At 44.6% G+C, this 22,500-nt stretch overlaps 1 protein-coding gene across 4 annotated transcripts in view; it reads right to left on the bottom strand.

The window, feature by feature from the left end:
- Lpin2 (lipin 2) overlaps positions 1-22,500 on the bottom strand; it is a 105,774-nt gene that overhangs the window by 59,740 nt on the left and 23,534 nt on the right. Inside the window, exons 1-2 of one of the 4 annotated variants that reach the window (XM_029531178.1) lie at positions 10,178-10,329; positions 5,138-5,210 (exon numbers count right to left, since the gene is read on the bottom strand). The exons of 1 other annotated variant lie outside the window; for it this stretch is intronic. The gene's annotated coding sequence lies outside the window, so the exon portion shown is untranslated. Of the gene's footprint in view, positions 1-5,137; positions 5,211-10,177; positions 10,330-11,291; positions 11,311-22,500 lie in introns of those variants that run through there. 2 more of the 4 variants (XM_029531180.1, XM_029531177.1) reach the window with 2 other exon arrangements.

Genomic DNA, 22,500 nt, shown 5'->3' with positions numbered 1-22,500 from the left:
CTTAACCAACTGAATGCCACTCTTCAGCTCATTGTTCAACAGGATAGGTCTAATTCACAGTCCAGCTACAAACAGGCAGGACAAGATGGAAATGGGTCAGAAGAGCCCTACTGCCACATGAAACAGCTGTAAAGGTGAAGCTAGTAACCTGGGCTCTCCCAGGCCTATGCTCAGGCAGGCAGGAGTACTTCCCCATGGTGTGCAACATTTTCTAATTACACTCACATCTCTGCAAAATCTATTTAACATGAAGGCTATGTGTGAGTCACCTCTTAAGGCCCTGATAAATCAACATATCATCACCTAGAACATTATCAGTTCCTCTTTCCTACCCATGAATTCTTTCTTATTTATTTTTATTATTTTTAACAGGTACTTGTGGAGGCCAGAGGCATTGGGTTCCTCTACAGATGGAGTTACAGGTCTTTGTAAGGCATCTGTCATGAATACTGGGAACCCAATGTGGCTCTGAAAAGGGCAGTGAGCACACTAAACCACAAGCCATCTAGCTTCTGAGAGTGATCTTTCAATAGTCACAATACTCATAAGCCAAAAACTTAGTTCATTTCTCTTATGTCCATGACTCAGACAAGAGAAAGTCCGTTACCCCTACTCAGATGGAGCTACAAGAGCGAGCTGTCAAAGGTGGGTTCACACACTGAGTGACTCTGACAGGGAGCAGCAGGGCCAAGGGCAGCCAGGTCACTGGAGCCCAGAGGCAGACAGAGGGATGGAAAGCTTCACTCCCTCGCTGGCCACACACGCTCTGCTCTGCTTGGGATCCAGCAGTGAGCCCGGCTAAGAAGCCACCTGAGCTCTCTGTGCTTTTACCAGATCTTAGGATAACTAGAAAAAGGGAAAGGAGGGAGGGAGGTGTGGAGAGAGGAGTAAGGGGGGGGCGGGGCGGGGCGGGGCGGGGCAGAGGCTACTTTAACATGTAGGAACAGGGAAAGACCAAAATAAGAAAACTAAGGAGAACTCCAGGAAGGTTGCCAACTGAAAAAATGGAGTATAAAGACCCTGGAAGCATCAGAATGGCTACCTTGTAAGAGAGCAGACTAATTCTGTTGCACTAGGCCCCACCGTTGTGTTCTTTGTTCTTGCTAACATCTGAATTACTTTAGGAAACAAATAAGAATGAAGCATGCTAAACGATTAAACATCTGAGAATCAGAAGAAATTTTAGTGGTTACACAAGAGTGAACAAAAACTTCCAGTTATAATCTGAGAATTATTTCCTAAGGACTTTCTGATATTCAGTGAAAATTTCAGACAGTGCCTAAAGGCACCTTTTAAAATATTACTGTAGGCTGGGCGTGGTGGCGCATACCTTTAGTCCCAGCACTCAGGAGGCAGAGGCAGGCGGATTTCTGAGTTCAAGGCCAGCCTGGTCTATAAAGTGAGTTCCAGGACAGCCAGGGCTATAGAGAGAAACCCTGTCTTGAAAAAAACCAAAATAATAATAATAATAATATTAATAAAATAAAACATAAAAAATTACTGTAACTAGATATCCTGCTAAGCCCACACAATGGCATTTCTACCCTTCACTGACGCTACTGGGGATGGAAACATGAAATCTAAGCTCTGGTTCTAGTTCTTCAGAATGTGACCTTAACTTAGTTTAAAAAGAAAAATTTATAAAAAATATTCGAAATAAAATGCTGTTGCCAGGTATGGTGGCACATGGCCTGTAACCCCAGCATTTAGTAAGCAGAGGCAGGCAGATCTGACAGCAAGGGCTACACAGAGACCATGCCCCACTTCCAAAAACAATTGGGTCCTAATCCAATATAAAAGGGGTCCTCACATTAAACAGGAGATATGGAATGGATTCATACACAAAAGAAGGTGAAGACAAAACAAAACAACCCTTGTAGACAGCCTTGATGTTAGTTTGAGTCAATTCTGAGACAATGAATTCCTACTGTTCAAGCTACCTAAGCCCACAATTTGTCATAAGGCCCTCACTAACTATACACACACACACAGGATTACATCATAACCATCAGTAGCAGAGGCTATCTATGAATCTATTCCAATGCAAGCAAATAACCTGAACTTATCAACCAACTGGAATGAGATACTTATTTCTCATATAAAATTCACGATATTGTACTCTCAAAAATGACATGGGTGCTTCCCACCCTTTAGATATCAGCCGGGAGAGTAATTTCTAGAAGACATAAACGAGGGCCAGCAGGATGGTTGGGGAGATGGGAGGTCGGGGTCAGAGAATTGGGATGGGATGAGGTTTTCATACCCAGAACAGCAGCAAAAACGAGGGAGACAGACCCTGCCTTAACAATGTGTACATAAAGAACCAATTCCTGGAGAGTTGTCTTCTGACCTCCACACACTCACTGAGATACATCCTCCCCAGTAAGTAAGTAAATAAAAAAATAGTAGATAAATATATAGGGGCCAGAGAGCTGGCTCAGCAGTTAAGAGAATCTGTTGCTCTTGCAAAGGACCTAGGTTCAGTTTGCAGCACCACATGGTATCTCACAATCATTCAGAACTCCAGTTCCAGGGAGTCCAACACTCTCTTCCGACTTTCACAGGTACCAGGCACACATATGATGCACACACATACACACAGACAAAACATGCATACACATATTTATTAAATTTATTCACTCTACAACCCAATATCAGCCCTTCCTTTCCTCCCAGTACCTCCTCATGTAAGTCCTTCCCCCATTCCCCTTAGAAAGGGAAGCCCCTGCTCTGGCTGCCAATCCCCAACACACACACCACCATCCACCCCCTATCACCCCCCTACAAACTTCTTATACATTAAAAAAAAAATACAGATTAGGTTTTCAGTAGAGAAAAATCTGAAACACACAATGTCAAACTGTTGTTGATCAAGGCTATGACCACCATCAAGTCACATGGTACTTTACCCTCTGTGGTCTTCCTTAGTCATAACCCAGTCTTATCATGAGAAAACAATAAGGAAAACTAACAGTGAAGCATCCCACAGAATACTGACTAGTTCTCTAAAAGCTGGTGAGGTCTTGGACATAGTGGCATCCCCAGTCCTCATCTCAAGAGGTGTAACAATAAACTGAAACCGTGGAAGTCCTTGAAAATGGACTCAAAGGCCAAACCAGTGCAACCGAAGGGTCCACCAATGGCAATCCTAATAGACAAAATGCCAACATACAGACAGGACCACAGCAAGCAAGGCAGAAACATTCCCGCCCAGAGGAACAGAACCCAGTGCCAGCCAGCCACCTCCTCAACTTGACAAGGACAGAGGCCCTGATGATTCTCTGGTGCTCTCACACCTGCTGGCCTGCAGACTCTGGTAACACATCTTCCTACTCAGGGGTGAGGGGCAAAACAAGGTCAGGAGTGAGGCCGGTATTTCCCAGGTGAGGACACAGAATCAGAGCCGTAAACCAAGGCACCTCAGTAAGAGAAGGCAAAATTAGAAGATGCAGATTTAAGAGATGGAGGAGGAGAGAAAGAGAAAGAACCACAAATTAAAAACAGACAAACAAACAAGCAAACAAACAAAAAAAAAACAGTAAATGCCTCAAAGATAACAATTCCAGATAAGCAGGAAATTGAGTAAAGAATCAGAACAAGGACTCAACGGAGGAGAGACACCTGATACTCAGAACAGGACCCAGACCCCACTGACAGTCAGGCAATGTGAACCTGTAGTCATGGTAAGTCAGCAGGGGACAACAGCTGGATGCTGCCCAGTTTGTCCCAGAACAGGCCTAGCAGGCAATGGTGGGACCTCATCAATGCCATTATCTTCCCAGATGTTTTTCTCTTCCTGGTTCAACTGGCCTTGTACACAGAAATGTTTCAGAGAAACCCAAGGCTCCACAGCAGGTGCACTCTATTACCAGTTTATAAATGCTGGCATTAAGAATAGCTTCTTAGTCTATCAAATGCAAGCAAAAACAGATTCCCTAAAGTTGATTTAGGGATATCAAGTAAATGCATATGAATTGTAAATCCTTGGGCAGGAAGGCTCAAGGGCCAATGGAGGGTAGTTATTTGCTGTGGGCCTTCCCTACATCTCTTGGCTTCAGAATTCTCACATATAGACAGCAGGGCCATTCTCTCTACCTAGGAGTATTATTGTGACTCTTAAGACAGTGTAAAGCTCTCAGCACATGCCTGCCCAAAGAAGGTATCAATCAAGTGACGATAGTAGCAATAACAAGTTTTATAAAGCTAAGATACAGCCTTAGATGAGTCTAGTAGGCATCATACCACGTGACAGGCTAAGCTTAGTGCGTAGACCATTTGAAGCCTCAGATTCTTAAGTTCACCCTTTCACATCACACTAGCTAGGTAGGCTACTTTGAACTAGGTAAGCTTCGAGCCATTAGGAAACCTTACAACTGAAAACCAACCCTTTCTATTAGGCATTTGTCCAATACACTTTGTAAATCAGTTTCTCTTTTGTAAGTCATCCTTCATATTTAATTGGATGCTATAGCTGTCAGATTGGTGCCTCTTAACACACCAAAAACAAGGGTATGGCAATTTAAGGAAACTTGGTATGTGGATAGATGTTTTGGTGTGTTTAAAAAGGAAAATAAGGACGAGTCCAGCCCTTCAGAAAGGGTTTCCCCACAGACGCGTCATGAAGCCCAGACATTCCTGACTTACAGTCTCTCCTATGAGAAGCACCTCCTTTCCTAAAGACCACAAGTTTACAGACTCAACCACTGGGGAAAAGATCACAGCACGATCCAAGCAAGACCAATCCAAGCTTTGACTCCATATTAGCTAATGACATAAGGGATAACAGTTCAAAACCTCACGTAACCAAATCATCAGATAACACTGCTCCATTTCAGTCCTAATCGATGAGCTTTTTGTTTAAAATTGGGTAATTTTTTTATTTAAAAAAAATTCTTTTAGTCAGGCAAGGTAGAGGCCTTGGGGGGTGAAGTAGGAAGACCAGGGGTCCAAAGCCAGTCTGTGCTGCATAAGAATGTTTCCAAAAATGAAACCATTGTACTATATAGATTTAAAAATAGGAGTTTAAATAAATATTCTTTTATCAACTATTCCTTCCATTACATTTCAGAAATTACATTTCAGAATATAAAAGCAAAAGTTCAACCAGCAACTAAAGAAGGTACTTGATACCACATACCTATCTTCTCTTCCTGGACCAATCACGGCACTTCTGAAGGATGCTTTTCCTACCTGTAGTTCTTCCTCTTTATCTGATAAAAAAGAGTGATGGAACAATGAAGATCAAATCTAGAATCTTCTCATTGAAATACTTGTCTCTAATCATGTTTCCTAAACTTTACAACTCTGGTCTCTTTAAGCCCCACTAAATGCTACTTAAATTTTAACTATTGCTCTAAAAATACTGAAAGAACACTCCAAACCTTAAAGCACACCCCAGTGCCATGGGCTCACAGGTCTTGGCAGAGTGCCTCTACCCCGCTAGCACTCCCGTGCACACCTGTCTGAGGTCTCCTCTTCTCCCTAAGGGAGCATGGGGAGTTGGCAGATCCCACCTCCTCCACAGGTGTCAGCCCAACCTGCCAACCCTCGTCCTACTTCTCACTAGACTTTGCTGTACCCCCAAGGAGTCACTTCCCAGAACTTGGACTCGGGTTGCATTTCCCTCTAGTTCAGCACCTACACTAAAGAAAGATCAAAGGGGCTCTGCCTACACAGAACATCAGAAAGTTTAAGAAGGCCAAGTCATTCACCCTGATAATGACTAACAACTACAAGGACTCCAACGCTGACTCCAGAGAAATACCCAACCAGCACACAAGTAGCCTGTCACCACATGTGGGGGGGGGGGGATGCCTAAAGCAGAAGTTAATTCGGGGAGGTGGGGGGTATTAGTGTCTGGGGAGAAAAAAGCCAAAAACTCAGAGAACGAAGATGAAAACTAAGAATGGATCACTGCATATTCTAGAGCAGGAGAGACAAGAGTTGAAGACAACTTAGAATTTATAAACCACCACTTAACATTTTATCTTTCTAGCTGATAAAAATGAAGAGTTGAGACAATGCATACACTATTCAGCAATACATGGAGGGAATGCAAGAAGCAGATGAAGATATAGTCAAGTGGCATTTAATTTAGTGTTCAGTGTCAGCTAATAATGTTAATTCCGTTACAGCTAATAAAGTAAAGTTAATAGAAGTGCGAGCCCTCTGAGGAACTGGATGAAGGCTGGGTGAGGGAAGCAATCTGCTGCTGCCAACCCCACTAGGTCTGTCCTTCTGGAAGCCAGTGTCTACACACAAAAGATACAACACTTAAACTGGACAGCAGTTCCTATTCAAAATGTGTGTCACTACACATAAGGACCAGCACCCAATTACAAATCCTAAGCTCAAAGAGTAAGCAAAAGTGCTGTCCTGTAAAAGCTTTTGAAAAGCTCATCTTCCCAGAGCAGTTTTCCCTACCACACCTTTTTTTTTTTTTTTTTAAATTTCAATTGTGACCCTAATAATCCGAAAGAATTGTAAAACTATTAGCAGTGAGACACTGCCTTGGCTTTGCACAGAGGTGAGGTAGAGGTGACCGTTTTTGACATAATATATAAGTTAGGGTTCTACCTTCTTTCCTGATTTCTTAGTAACATCACTGACAGCTATCCAAATCCACCAGTTTAAAAAAAAAAAATCACTGAATGTTAATATCCAAAGGCTTCTGAGGCAAAGGACTCTAAAGCCTGAGAGATGGCTCGGCAGGCACTTATCAGCAAGCTTGACAACCTGAGGTCGACTCCTGGAAATGACATGCTGGAAGGACACTGGCTCCAGAAGTACACATGTACAGGGTCACAAATCAGTAAATGTAAAAAGCTGTTTTAAAAAGACTCAACGGCAGTCAGTGAAATCAAACTAGGAAAGAAGTGCTCGTGTTGTTCTAAGTCATATCGCACGGTATCGATCTTACAACGTAATAAAGTCTCCTAACACAGTCTCGGGTTTTGTTTTGTTTGTTTTTGCTTGGTTTTGGGATAAGGCTTCACTCTGTACCCGAGGCTAGCTAATCGTGGAACTGGTGAGTTCCTTCTGCCTCCAGATCCCAAAGAGCTGGGATAACGACTGGTGCAACCTCTCTTCTTGTTCTTCCTCTTACCTCCTTCCAGAATGAAACAACAGTAGGAGGAGATGACCAACTCAAGCTTCCTGCCATAAACAACGGGGCTGGAGGCGAGGCACACAGACAGAATGCACAGGGTAGTAGCACTCTGGCCATCCCGCCACCACGTACGGGTGGCTACCAATAGTCAGGGGTCCCTCCTGACATCATGTGGTCCCCAAGAGTGAGTGATTTTCCCTTATATGTTCATCTTGAAAAATACTGGGCTGAAACATGTGAAGTGTTTGGTTATTAAATTCACTGCTGTGGCTGGAGAGATCAATCACTGGCTAAAAATGTTTGCTGTACAATCATGAAGACCTAGGTTCAGATTCCAGCACCACTAGTATCTCACATTATTAGGTCTGGACTACTGGAGTTAGAACTGCTGGCTTAGCAGAGTAACTAAATATATGACCTCTAGGTTCAGGGAGAGACCCTGTCGGAAAACAATGTGGTCTTAGGTAATAGAGGAGGGCACCTGACCCCCTTCTTTGTTTACGTGAGCACAAGTGCACACATTTACCTATGACATCGTAGGGGAGGTAGATCCCCAAATTGGGTAACTGTTAGCAAAGTGAGTAAGAAAATCTATTCAGTTATTTTATTACAGGGGGCTTAGGATATAAGCCCTGAGTTCAAGTCTCAGAACTTCCTAAACCAATTATGGTGGCACACAATGCAGAGTAAGTTCAAGACCTGAACTATCTGAGACTGTCTCAAAAACATATAAACTTTATTATCAAGACATCACCCGAGTGTTATCACTGCAGGGTGTATTTTCCAGCTATTCCAATGTGTGTGTGTGTGTGTGTGTGTGTTTTAAAGAATTATTTATTTTATGTATGAGTACACTGTAGCTGTCTTCAGACACACCAGAAGAGGGCGTCAGGTCCCGTTATAGATGGTTGTGAACCACCATGTGGTTACTGGGAATTGAACTCAGGACCTCTGGAAGAGCAGTCAGTGCTCTTAACCACTGAGCCATCTCTCCAGCCCCTATTCCAATGTTTAATGAGACATAATTTACACAGAATTCAGCCAACTGAAGCCCCGACTACAAAGCTATAAGCTAATTTGCCATGAAGGTGACAAGTCCTAGGACCCTGAATCTAAGCCAAAAAAAGTATTAACTTACTTAGCAATGAAGGGAATCAGACACAGCTAAAGCAAAGTTGCAAATCAACTCCTGCAACACTGCCGACCAACTGACTGAGTAGGTACATATCCTACAGCCCCACCCCTAAACAAATTGACAGGCCCTGGGGTCAGACAGAGAGTTTCAATGAGAAGACACAAAGGCTTGACTTAGACTTAAAAGCTTGCCCACAGGCTGCTGGGCACCTAAGGGAGGCAGCCCAGTGCACCTCCCAGCGAGAAGGATTCCAACTCTTCGTCCCACTTCTGAAGTATATTATGCATACTGTCAGGGAGGATAGCTGCAGTGACCCATACTATATTTAAGTCCAATATTAATATTTAAACACAACAAAATGTCCACTATCATGTTCACCGCCCTAACCTTTGACCACCTCTGACCCGTCCGTGGTAGCACCAAGATTATCCATCCATGGCATACCGTACAAGAAAATTTGATGATTTCATTTCAGGAAGATGCACTGGCTCCCAGTGACCTACAAGGACAAACTGCTTGCAGCCTTCTTCCGTTCATTCAAAGAAGCCCCAAGCAAAGCTCTTCTAAAAGCCAGCCTCTGTGCTTAGTAATGAACAGCTACTGGAGTCTTGCCTGCGGGGGATCCTGTGCCCAGTGTAGGGGATAGTCCAGTCAGTAAACCAAAACGCACAAGGCTAAGCAATGAGAACAAGCATACACAGTCAGTCAAGAAACAAACCTCCAACCTTTATCCCTTTATCTGCTTAACTGCACTTGGCATTCAAGGGTTTTCAAATGCTCCCATTTCCAGAGCCTCTTTAAGTACACAGCTGCTCTCTGTCGAGTCTCAATTGTGCCACAAACGCGAAAGTAGAACCAGCCATTTCATTTCTAGCATGCTGCAGCTATTCTGCTACTACTTCGAACGTGAAGATCCTTGGGGCCGATAAACCACAATCAAGAACACATTTGACTAGGAGGAAGGCCCACGGGCAATGTGAGAGGGCACACAGGGCAGGGCAGCCCAACAAGGGCTAAAACACCTGTTTCTTCCCATCCTTGGTCGCTGGCTGGGTTGCTAACCTAATCTAGCAATACCTGCCGCGCTTCGTACTCATAAGCCAGTGAAAGCAACCAACGTCGGAACAACACATAAACTAACCGGCAAATGATCCCAAAATAGATTTCAAAATTCAACTTGTGTTATCATAACGTTTTAAATTAGTTGAGGCGAGGTTCGGTACCGACTTAACCAGTATCCCTACTGCTGGGCAAATGAGCTTCAGGGTCATGCAAGAGCCTCAGTTTCCATTTTTAATTTCTTTTTTTTTAGTCTCAAAGATGCATTAAAATAAGTGTGTGGCCGCTTGTTCAGTAATCCCTCAGTGCCTCGCCAAGTATCCTGCGTTCCAGTACTTTCTGAAAGCGAGGGCGATCTTCCTAGTCTTGTTCTGCATAATTATGGCTCCGAAACGCCATCCTAAATTTGAATGAAAATAATTTTCTTAGACTGGGGTGGATCCGTGGCGCTCAAAACTGGGCCTCGGAGCTCCGGCTCCCACAGCCGCCAGAACCTTCCAGGGCCCCCGGGGGTCGCCGGCAACAGGCTACTCACATCTGAACCGGGTCCGCGGCCTGCAGGAGGCGGCGGCGGCGGCGGGCAAGCCAACGGCCTGAGGGAATAACTGCACCTCACCAGCCCCGGCCGGGGGATGACCGCGACCGCGCGCCGGCGTCCCCTCCCCTCCCCCAGGCCCGGGGCTGCGGTCCCCGCGCGCGCCGCCCGCGGCTCGGAGGACCGCCGCCGACGTGAGGGTCTCCGCAGACGCCCTCGCGTCCTCCGGCGGCGCGGCCGCAGCTACGTGGCCCACGCGAGGCGAGGACGCGAGCGGGGACGCGGCGCCTCTCCCTCCCCAACCCCGGGAAGCCCCGGGCGCTGTCTCCGGCCCGCTTACCTGCGGCACCGCGCGCGGCTCTCACTCGGCGGACTGGCGTGCAGCCCCGCAGGGCCGCCCCGAGAAGCCGGCGAGCAGGGGGCGGGGCCGCCGCCTCCGAAGCCGCGGGCTACAGCGGAGCCCGCCGGGCCTCATGAATGGGACGCGGCGGCAGCGGCAGCGGCTGCAAGCGGCGGCGGCCGAGCTGGCGGTAGACTGCGCGCACGCCCCGCCCCGCCCCGGCCACGTGACGCGAGCTCCGCCCCCGCCGGCCGCGCGCCTCGAGCCCTGGGCCCCTCCGGGGAGAGAGCGGCTCGACGCCGGCGCCGGCCTGGGAAGGGCGCTTTAAAAAAGTTTCCTCCGGTCCCCATGGCAACCTTGCGGCGCTGCGCTGGGGCTTCAGAGTCCAGCTGCCAAAAAAAAAAAAAAAAAAAAAAAAAAAAAAAGAGTGCAAACGGGTCTGCTGCATAATGGTGTCCCCGCGTAACGCGAGTGCACACCATCCTGGGATCCCTGCAGACCGTATCTTTCCTTATTTACCCTTGGAGCTCGGTGCTAACACCGCCTACTTAAAAGTGCACTTTAACGGCTGCAGCTGCGAGGGTTAGTGGCGGCGGCTCCTTTTCAGTCTTGTTTATCTGCAGCCCGTTCTTTCGATGGAAGTAGAGGTGGAAGGCCATGGCATCCCTTCTAAATGCTGTCAATGTCTTCGTGCGCACCACGAGCATGGAACAGACACCACCAGTCTCCCGGCAGCTGAGCCATGCATTTATACAAACTCACTCCGGTCTGGGCCTGGGCACAGCAGTTTCTTTGCAGCAGTGAAGCGCGGTGAAGAGAGGCTGTGCTGGGACCCGGGAAACCTTTCATTTCCCTGCCCAAGTACCGCCGCGTGGAATGCAACCAGATTGCCTCAGTAGTTACTAAGGTCCACAGAGACACCCAAGCCTACTGAGACCTTTCACTTCAGCGTGGCTCTTCATCTGATCTACCAGTGAAAGAAATGTTTTCAAGGTTGAAACTTCCCCGTAAATGCTCGAGAAATATTACTCCTCCGTTGTGGGGAAGTGCAATTAAACCCAGAGAACCCAGTCTTCAATCCCCAAGTCAATGCACTGGAAACAGCAACACCTACCTCGTGGGGCGCTTTGAGTATTAACGTGTGATCCCCATAGAGAGCCCAATGTAGCTTGCAGCCTGGACTGTAGAACACGCTGTTACTGTTTGTTCTCTAGCTTTTCATTCTTGACTTTTCCTGTTTCTCTCGGGATAGTTTCATTACCTCCTACCTTGGGAGGGAAGTATTCTCAGTCTTCCTTCCTCTCATCATGCAGAAAGCACCAGACAACCCGCCCTTCCTCTGTCACCGCCCCCTCTGGGGTTTGACACCTTACTCAGAAGGATTGGTTCATGTTTATAGTATTTTCCTCATTCTCTAGTGGCTGCCTGCATTATACTACTACTGAGGCAGAGGGGGAACTAATTAAATATTTGTTGACTGTTCCTCGACTTCCCCCAGCGGATACCTGTAAAGTTGGGGCACACCCAACTCCCATCTGCTTCACTGCCCGCTTCTTTCCTCACCTTCTGACCCTACCACCTTCCAGTTTCACGGCCAGGAACCTTCCCCCACCAATCATCGGTCTGTGAGTCTAGAAGTATCTTCCATTTCAAAGAGACACCTTGTTGCCCTTAATGTAGTTTGGCTCAAGATTTTTTGACTCTAGAGTTGCACACTGTCTTGATGTTTTGTTTAAGAACATTTTTCCGTGCCCTTTCGGGATTTCCCACCGTGCACTGCGGCCTCTCCTTACAAGCCATGGGATGGCGTATTCTTTGTTTTTTTGGTTTTTGTTGTTATTGTTGTTTTTACTTTCTAATTTGTTTTTATTTTTAATAATTCTTATTTTTGAAATTAGGATATAATTACAACATTCCCCCTTCATTCTCCTCCCTCCAACCCATCTCATGCATTCCTTGTGCTCTCTCATATTCATGGCCTCTGTTTTTCCATTGCTTATACATACATTCGTAAATATATAAATCATCCTGCTCATAACATAAATGCATATATATTAATTGCATGTCTAATATTTTAGGACTGATCATTTTTGTACTGGATAACTAATGGGGGGGTGTCTCTTCCTTTGAGAAGACAATTTCTCCCACTCAGAATTACTTAATTGTCTGCAGTTCTTTGTCTAGGGGTGGGGCCCTTAAGAATTCTCCATTCCATATTAATATGCCTATTGGTATGGTCCTTGTTCCAGGTTTTGAAACAGCCAAGTTGAGACTTTGTGGGCATAGCTTCCTTGACATTTCTGAGACAAAAATCTCATAGCAAACTTCCTGTTCCCTCTGGCTCTTACAATCTGTCTGCCTTCTCTTCCACATGATCCCTGAGCCTTGGGAGCAGGATTTCTGTCGTAGATATATCGGTTGGGACTAGTGATGGACCAGCCTGCTTCCATCTTAATGATGGAAGCCATTTTATTATAAGGTCAGAAGGAGTTCAGTTCTGTTTGCTGAAATTTTCATGATTTTATTTTCCTTTACAGCCGAGTAATATTCCATTAGTGTATTTGTAGCACATTTTCATTAGTCATTCAGCAGTTGAGGAACAGTTAGGTTGTTTCCATTTCCTAGCTATTGTGAATAGAGCAACAGCGCAGAAGGCTGAGCAGGCGTCTGTAGAGTGAGGTGTGCAATTCTATGCTGAGGTGTGGTCTAGCTGTGCCCTCAGATGGTGAACTGTTTCTGAAGATTCTGGGAACTTTAGGAGATGAGGAAGTTAAGTTACTGTAGCACTTGGAGACATATCACCTCCGACTGCTTCCTGTCTTGCTTTTTGTTTCCTTTCATACATGAAGACCTGGGTTTAATCCCCAGAATCCAGATGAAGATGCCGCATATACTTACACTGCTTTATAATCCCAGTGTCTTAGTTAGGGCTTCTCCTCAGTCTGCAGTCCACCCAGCCCAACAATAGGCAACTGTGTGAATGGGAAGTCAAGAATCTAGTAGTTGCTCAGTCCCACAGGGTGGGTGTTCAGCTGGTCTTCTGTATGAGCTGGAATCCTGAAGAAGTAGATTCCAACAGATGTACTGACAAGTAAGCATAAGCAGGAGGAGGAGGAGGAGGAGAAAGGGGAGGAGGAAAAGGGAGAAGAGGAAGAGAAGGAAGAGCGGCATATCCTTATTTATTGGCAAAGCTGTCTCTGTTTATCTGGTGCCTGTTTTTTTGTTTTTTTTTTTAAGATTTATTTATTTACTATATGTAAGTACACTGTAGCTGTCTTCAGACACTCCAGAAGAGGGTGTCAGATCTTGCTACGGATGGTTGTGAGCCACCATGTGGTTGCTGGGATTTGAACTCTGGACCTTCGGAAGAGCAGTCGGGTGCTCTTACCCACTGAGCCATCTCACCAGCCCTGGTGCCTGTTTTTTTATTTGCCCAAGTAACATTCTTCACAACTAAGAAGTGGAATCGGATGCTTTGCTAAACTATTATTAAAATGTTTCTAGGTAGTACCTGAACTCACTGTTGTTGGGTAATGTAAGAAAAATAAAAATAAAAGTCGGTGTATCAAGAAAACCAAAATGACAGTTGCTAAGGTCTTGCATGATATCTTATTACAGTGATTCATCGATTTAAATATTGGAAAATGGGTGTTTTGAATATTAATAGGCCACAGTTTTCATTATAAGCATGAACATTATTTCAGCTAGTAATTACATAAGGTGACTTCTGTGTCAAAGCCTGGTTCCTGAGAAAGTTAAAAAAAAAAAAAAAGAAAATGGTGGGCATCTTCTCCAATCTGATCTCCAGCGAGCTCTCTCTTCCTCGCAATTGTGCTCCAAGACTTCTCTGTGTGCCGTATGTGAGTTTGTGGCCTCAAATAGTGGACTTCAAAATACGTGAAAACCACTCCCAAAATGCGCCTCACACTTTGAATCAGGTTTAATTCCCACGAAGGTATGTTTCACCCTAATCAGACACCCGGAGCTCACAAATGTGTGTCAGCTATCCTCCATGTGAGGTCGATTTGTCTTTATTCTTTCCCTGTTTAGGCACAGTAAATCTTAGAAGGATTTAATGAGCTGTGAGATCTGTAACGATGGGCCTCCATCACCTTCCTTCTTTCTAACTCAGGCAACACTCCCGTCCAAGCAGTCTTTTCCCGCTGAGGCATTACCAGGCCCAGCTACCTGAAACAGCATGAAAGCCTGTCCCTCCTCCACCCACGATACTGCCCAGGCTAGAGTCACCAAGGCCCCTCTCGAAGCCAAACATGGCAGATTCCTTTGGGGACCTGCATCTGGAGAGACGCTCTTGACCACCATTTCCTTGAAGCTCCTTCCTACTCTTGTCAGCTGAGCTTCTGGGAAATCCGTGTGCATGTGCTGGGAGGCTTTCACAATGACGTCAGATTCTAGTCCACTCTTTGCACTCCTCTTTGACCCTGGCCCACAATCTCATATCCCAGCTAATGGCACTACCAACCATTTAGTCATCGCTGTCGGGAAACCTAGGGAAGAGTCTCAATTCCAGTACTGTCATCACATGTTCACCCTACCTCAGCATATCCACTGTCTAAAGTTCTCTGAAGAATGTGTACAACAGATACAGGTCACATTCTCTTCAGCTGACCAATATGGGACCCCTCCCAGGTTGCAGTAAATCTCTCCATCCCTCTGAAAATCCACAAGGGCAAAAGAGCTTTCTTCCCATCCCTCCAGCCAGCAATATAACCACCCACCCTGGTTTGGGCAGATCTGACCTTGCCAGTCCTTTGCCTTCCAAACAAAGTCTGACTTCCCTAGAAGCACATCTGCAGTGCCCCCTTTTGTTCCAGTTGTCTCCCGTTCTACGTGCTGCAGCCGGTCCTTCTGCAACATGATAACTTTTTAAATAATTAGCTTCCACATTTCTCCCTGCACTCTCCCCTTTAAAATAAGTCAGCAGGCATGCCACTTGTCTTGGGAAAGTCTGCTGGGGGAGATGAGAAGCAGAAGTTGCCTGCAAGATGTTTCCTTCCTGTCTGCTATTTCCCAAACTCTAAAATCACCAAAGAACCCAAGTCAAGAGGGAGAAAATGTGTCTTTCAGCCCTGAAAGAGAGCTTCCTCTGGAGCCAGGAGGAAAGCTCCTACACCCTCCTGCCTGGCAGCTCTGAGGACAGGGTGGGGTAGGGAACGAAACTTTAGAAAAGCAGCTTTTCTGTTCCTGGCTTTGACGTTCCCTGGGTCAAATGACAGTCTGAAGTTCCTGCGCCGCCACAGTAGACCCAGCTCGTTTTGTAATTATATTCAACGGAGGCAGGAGTGACTCAAGAGAGCTCCCAGGGCTTGTAACTAGTGGTGCTGAAAAGTATCCTCAGGACTCCATGACTCTGAAAGCTGTTATGGGGAAGATATACTTTATTTCTAACTAACTCACAATAGTATAAATTTTTAGGTGACATAGCATGACATTTCAATACATCTCTAAGGAGTGTAATGATAATGAAGAAAACTGGCTTATGTTCAGTTTCTTTGTTTTAGGTCATGATCTTGTCTACAAGTAATTCTAAGTATGCAGTTAATTGATGTCAACCACAGTCAGAATTCTAGAAGTTCTTTCTCCTGTCCAGCTACACTCCTGTCCCTGTTAGCTCTCTCTCCATTCCCACCTCCCACGCACACCCTTCGAGGGTTCTGTAGACACTGTGTCCACTTACCCTCCAGTCCTAGAGAGATCAGCACTGGCTTTGAAGTGTAAGTGAGAATGTTCCTCAACCTGTATTTTTAGCCACCAGTTTCCATCACCTTATCTCAGTGGCTTCCACTGCCTTTCCCCAGTCAATGACTCTTCCCCCCCCTCCCCCTTAGGCTTATAGTTGACCACATAGAGGTAACCATCTTAGCTCTTCTTCTGGGCATACCAGGCAATCAATAAACACTGGATGAACAATAAAGATGAGCTTATCTTCCTAGGAATATGCTTGTGTAGGGGTCCAGACCACCTCTCCCTCTAAAAGCAAAAAAAAAAAAAAAAAAGTCACTGCATGGCTCCAGGGACAAACCTTTCTCTGGTGGCAAGGGACTCAAAACAAAACAAAACGAAACAAACACAGATAGAAATCTGGTACTGAGTGATCTGGACTCTCAGTGGAAGACACTGTAACACCCAGGAAGCACAGCCTGTTTATTATCCAGCTGGACACGGAGCCGGGGTTATTCCACACAGCCAAACAAAGAAGTGAGACTGTTATGTACAGAGAAACAAGAAGACAGAGGCTATGGTCTGTAGCTGGCTAAAGGAGACAGGTTCTAGTCTTGGTAGGAGCAGCCTCTGTAGGGGGACAGTCTTCAGGCCCTGAATGTCTCAAGGGAGAAAGCCACAGCAGACATGTTCTGCATGAATTGTCAACATCCACACAGACCAAAAGGGAACACTTTGTCATTTCCCTTGGGTCTACAGCTAGTGTTCTTTATATGGCTGATCTGAGAACAACAGCACACACATTCACGCAGGACCCCCCACATGTTCAAGGCTTCCTCCATTCCTGTGCTTAATAGATGACCAATAAAAATAGGCCCAGAAACAAAATAAAAGAATGAGGAAAAAAACATCAGTTTTTCACAAGCGCACTCCAAAACCTCACTAAAGTTGACACTTGGAAGCCATAAAGCAAACTTATAAGCATTTTGGAAATTTTGGATCACACTAACTGGAGTCTCTGACCATACTAGCCTGGTGCTGCGTGGTTGTAATTCTCTTGGGTTCTCTTGGGAGGGCAGTGACTGAGGCCAGCTTGGGTATAGAGTGAAACCTTATGTCAAATGATAATAAAAAGTATTAAGTTGAAATTAAAGAAATAAAAATAAGTAAGTAAACAGATAAACAAAGCTGTGTAGAAATGCTGCAATGGTATGCATCAGATATTTGATACTACGTATCAAAAGCTGTGTGGAAATGCTGCAATGGTGCATCAGATATTTGATACTATGTATCAAAGCTTCGGGTGCAAAAAACTGAGCAAGTAATCAATGAGAGTTGTAAAATAAACTCTTTTAAATGTAAAGCGTTTAAAGGTTATATAAAAAAAACCCAGCAATATAAAGTCCAATAGAAGAAAGTAATAAAGGTAAAATAATAGGACTAGAAACAGCAGACAGCAGAAGGAACACCCGCTCAAGTTTGTCTATCTGAGACTCCTAAGTTTACAAACCTTGCAGAAAAACAAGTGAGAGAAAAGGGAACACGCCAATGTGAATAACATAAAACTATAATTACACACAATCTAGAAATTGCAAAGAGAATGTGGTGGATTTGTTTTTCTCATTAGTTAATTTGAAAAGTAAACAAGGAAGTCAGGACAGAGTCATAATCATGCAAGAACTTTACATCAGTAGATGTTTTCTGGGAGGAAAAATTCAGGCTGAAACTGTTTTGTAAAGGCTTTTGGTCAAACACTCAGATGGTAAGAAATTCTGATCTCATTTGAACCATCCCAAAGTGCAAAGGGGGGAGGGGTTCTTTGTAATGATTTCAGAAAACAGTTTGATATTTCCTAGATAGAAAGTCGGCAGTCTATATCCACAAGCTGTTCCAGAGTTAGATTCCTGCCCTAGGGAGTTAGTACAGGAATAGAAACACACAAAGACATACAGAAGAATACAGAAGAAGCATGGGTCAGTCTGGAAGATACAATGTTAGCCATCAAAAGAGTAATGCTTTCTTCTGACAACTCTATTCCACGATACATTATTTCAGGATGAAATCGACGGGAATAAACTCTAGAAAGAACAAGGAAATCAATAACAGCTTTCACGGAAGAAGCTGGTAATCCCAGTGCTTGAGAGAGAGACCAGAAGATCAAGAGTTCAGGCTACACCATGATTTTGAGGTCAGCCTAAGCCACAAGAGACCCTGTATCGAAACAAAAAACAAAAACAAACAAACAAACAAAAAACAAAGAAACAATCAATCAGTTTCAGGAAAAGACTGCCTGAGAAATAGGAAGGTTGTTGTAATCTGAGAGAGGTGCACAGAGTATCTCTGTACTGGTCATGTGTTATTGCTTAGACTGTAGTTTTGCATCTTTATTTCACAGTACATTTTAAGACGGGACAATGAGTTAAATCAATACATTTCTATAGTTTTTTCCCCCCAAGTTATTTTATGCCTTTAAGCTTTGTTAAGTATTACCTTCAAGACAAAAATCTGTACATTTAAGAATTTTCCTAACACCTTGCAAGGAATGGCTTAAAAACAAAAACAAAAACAAACAAAACAGGGTGTTATACAATTTGTTTTGCAAGAAGCCCTTCTAAATGATGAGGAAAGAGTTATGTAAAATAGGTCAGACAGGCAAAAAAAGAAATAGCTGAAGCACGGAAGCTCTTTTAATAGGTTGTCTGCAATTACAGTGCATCGCTCCAGTGCATTACATGTAGGTCTCTGCTTCTGTTAAGCTCTCTGCAACTGGAACCCCACAGCATCAGGCACACAAGGCAAGTGCATCTCTGCTGCACTGCACTTTCAGCTCCTTTAGTTTTCTTTCATTGTATTCATTTATTTTAAAAAATTATTGTATTTTATACGTACGACTGTCTTACCTGAATAGATGTCTTTGCAGCATGTGCGTGCCTGATGCTCCTGGGGGCAGAAGAGGGAATAAGATCTCCCGGAACTGGAGTTACAGAAGATTGCAAGCTACTATGTGTAGGCTGGGAATCGAACCCAGTTCCTCTGGAAGAGGAGCAAATGCTTTTAACAATTGCATTGAGCTCTCTCTCATCCTGCTAATTTATATTCAGGATAGGGTTCCCTATGTATCACTATACTCAAGACCTAGAAGTCGTGATCCTCCTGCCTCAGTTAATGGGTGGGATGATCACTTGTCTTCTCCGCTTTCCTTCAGAATGATGGTTATAATTCTTTGTCCCCAGGACATCTACCCTTCTAGTTATTCGGTGAGCTTTCTTATTTTTGCTGCCGTCTTCCCCTAGCTCATGAAATTGGAGTCCTCAGAGACCAGGGCGTAGGGATCATTGCTGAGGTTGAAATCCCTGGAGACTGTCTGGCAGAATTCCTTGGGGCATATCCATGGGAACTTATACTCTAGCCAGCACTAAGGCCTATTGCTCTGCCCAGTAGACAGACCTATCTACAGAAAGCTGAGCAGACTCTCTCAAAAGAACGTTAGCCATTTGGAATGCCCATTACCTCCCATTGTTTTCAACTAGCCAGTTTAGAGAAAAATGTGTGCTGCCAATTCTTTCTGTATAAGAAGGGGGCATCAGGGCTGTGGTGGTCAGTTTGGTCTGTTTTGAGTTATTTCATACTACATGGACAGTCTTTCAGGCTGTCCCTTGCCCCGGGTGACTCCATTTTGCGTGTCAATGCTGAGGCAGAATGACTCTGCAAGCAACCATCCACTATCTGTCCAGAACAGACCATTCAGACTGATAACTTATTTGTGTAAATAAAATATTATTGACAATGAACTTATAAAACAAAGTCAGGAAGACATGGACACATGGGCTTATTAAAATCATATCATAGAAGCCAGGCTTATCAAGGATACCAGATGTCACTCCTTTATCTAGGACTATAAAAGAAGGAGTACCCCAAGGCTGAGTCACGGCAGCATACTGACCCATCCCTCAGTCACCCATCGTAAGTCTTGCCCAGGGGAATTGCTGCAACCAAGGACCTCTGCCTCAGTTCCTGGGCTCCACCTCGAGTTCATTTTCTCCTGCCCAAGCTATTTATTGCCTGCTTCACACTGCCTGTAAATGTGTGTGTAACTATGTGTGTATATATATGTGTGTGTGTGTGTGTGTGTGTGTGTGTATGTGTGTGTATGTGTATGTATATATGCATATATGCACATAATATATATACTATATATATGTGTGTGTATGTGTATGTATATATATATACACATAATATATATACTATATATATATGTGTGTGTGTGTGTGTGTGTGTGTGTGTGCTCCCCTCCAAGACACAACTCATATGATACCCAGACTTGTCGTAGCTGAGAATAGAAAAGATAAAAGAAAAAAGGTACAAACAGGAAGGAACAAGGAAGAACAAGCTAAAAAAGTCACTCAGACCCACCACCATGTACATTAGAAAAAAACCCAAAAACATTGTGGCCATTCTATAAGTAAACATGTACATGCCGGGCATGGTGGCACATGCCTTTAATCCCAGCACTCGGGAGGCAGAGGCAGGCGGATTTCTGAGTTCGAGGCCAGCCTGGTCTACAAAGTGAGTTCCAGGACAGCCTGGCCTATACAGAGAAAACCTGTCTCGAAAAACAAAACAAAAACAAAAACAAACAAACAAAAAACTAAGCATGTACACGTGTGTGTGTGTGTGTTCCTGATACATTATTAGTAATTAAGATTGAACTGAAGAACCTGAGTTTGCCAATAGCCAGGAGTACCTTGCTGAATGGTCAGATTGACACAAACCTGGACATAAGCAGAAGGAGTCTTAGTTAAGAAATGCCTCCATAAGATGGCCATTCTCATAATTAATGATTAATGTGGGAGGGCCCAGCCTGGGGTGGTGCTCTACCTTAGGCAAGTGGTCTTGGCATCTATAAGAAAGCAGACTGAGCAAGTCAGTAAGCAGCATCCCTGCATGGCCTCTGCTTCACTTCTTGCCTGCAGGTTTCTGCCTTGAGTTCCTGCCTGGGTTTCCTTTGGTGATGAACTGTAACCTGAGAGTTCCAGGCTGTAATAAACCATTTCCTTCTCAAGTTACCTTTGGTCATGGTGTTTTAGCACCGTCACTGGAAACCTGGATTGAGATAGTGAATTAGGCAAAATGTAAAATGAAAATGACCCAGCTTGTAAAGTTATTGTTACTCAATAAACTAAGACAATGTGGAAAGATACGAATGTATTTCTTCCAGAGCTTACTCCAATCAACAGCCTCAACCAGGTCCCACCCATTCACAAAGGTATCCAGGGCCAGAGGTCTAGCTCAAAGTTCATTGCTTAAGTTATGTCCAAAGCATAGGGGGAATGGAAGAAAATGAATATACTGATCACAGGAAAAATAATTAGAAATCTGTATTTTTCAAATAGATTAACCACATGGCGATATAGATAATATTTAGTCCTTGTTAAAAGAAACTAAAGGTTCTTCATAAGAAGCACTGTGTGATTTTTCTGCTCCTTGGCACTAAACATTGGTGTTTATACAATCCAACAGCTAATGCCAAAATCATTTTATCAGCTAAGAGGGACAGGAATTCTGAGTGTCACTCACCTCAGAAGGAATGTGCCCACAGCAAGCGTGCAGGCTTTCAGGAAGCCAGCTGTAATGCAGCCATGATTCTTAGCCTGTCCTGAAAAACTTTTGACGCGTGAGTCTTAACTGTCCCACACTTCCAGACTGCTTGTGTCAGTGGCTAATATCTCAATTTCTTTTCAAAGCAGTTCTTAATTAGAATGGAATGCCTGGACTGTTGCAAATTGTTTTTAAGAATGTGCTGTGGGAAGATGGGCATCTGGTCTCTAAAATTCTCCCCAAAGAAACTTCCAGAACATCCCTTCCATCCTAGGAAGAGCTGAGGTGCACTCTCACCAGGACAAGGCCTTGTTGTTATAGGGAATGTGTCTTTGGCGGCTGTATGGTTTCCTCATCTTCCTTCTGTCTTAACCTTCTCACCTCTCTCATGAAAGGCCTCCTCACCCATATTTCTTCTTTCTCCTTCTATGTCTCTAAAGAGCTTATTCATGTTAGGCAGATGACCCAGACAGAGGAGGGGGCAGGCGACTTGGTAGGCTGTCCTCGCTCTGCCGACTTGGTCCTTTCTTGCTAAGAGATTCTTCTGTTAATATTCCCCAGAGTTTGCAGGATAAATACGCAGCCACTTTACTGTGTGTATATGTCCTTACCTGATCTGTGAATGTATGGGCACCCCCTGAGCTAGCTAGTTAATTGTTCACTACCCACAAACAAAAAAAGGGATGGCCCACTGTGTTAGTTAGCCTCAACACCTAGGCAGAGAATTAGTCTAGACTTGTCTCAAAGGGCATATAAAGAAGGCACAGGGACAGCTGAGGGGGAAGATTGCAAGTGTGTCCTTGTTGAACAGCTGCTGTCCCCAGCTCGTCGCCGGCAAACAACACATCCTGCTCCCACGGCATCTTCCCCTCCAAGACACAGCCCTCAGGATACTCAGGCTTTGTTCTTGTCAAGAAAGGAAATGTACAAACTGGGGAGGGACGAAGAGGACCAGGATAAGAAAGCCCAGGCTGGGTGCCTCCGGACAAGAAAAACAATTTTATATTTGGGGAGAGGAGGAGGAGGAGGAGGAGGAGGAGGAG

Source organism: Mus pahari, chromosome 18, assembly GCF_900095145.1.
Source record: "Mus pahari chromosome 18, PAHARI_EIJ_v1.1, whole genome shotgun sequence".
Taxonomy (NCBI): Eukaryota; Metazoa; Chordata; class Mammalia; order Rodentia; family Muridae; genus Mus; species Mus pahari.
Note: the sequence above shows the minus strand (reverse complement) of the source record. Positions and strands in the feature narration are given on the sequence as shown.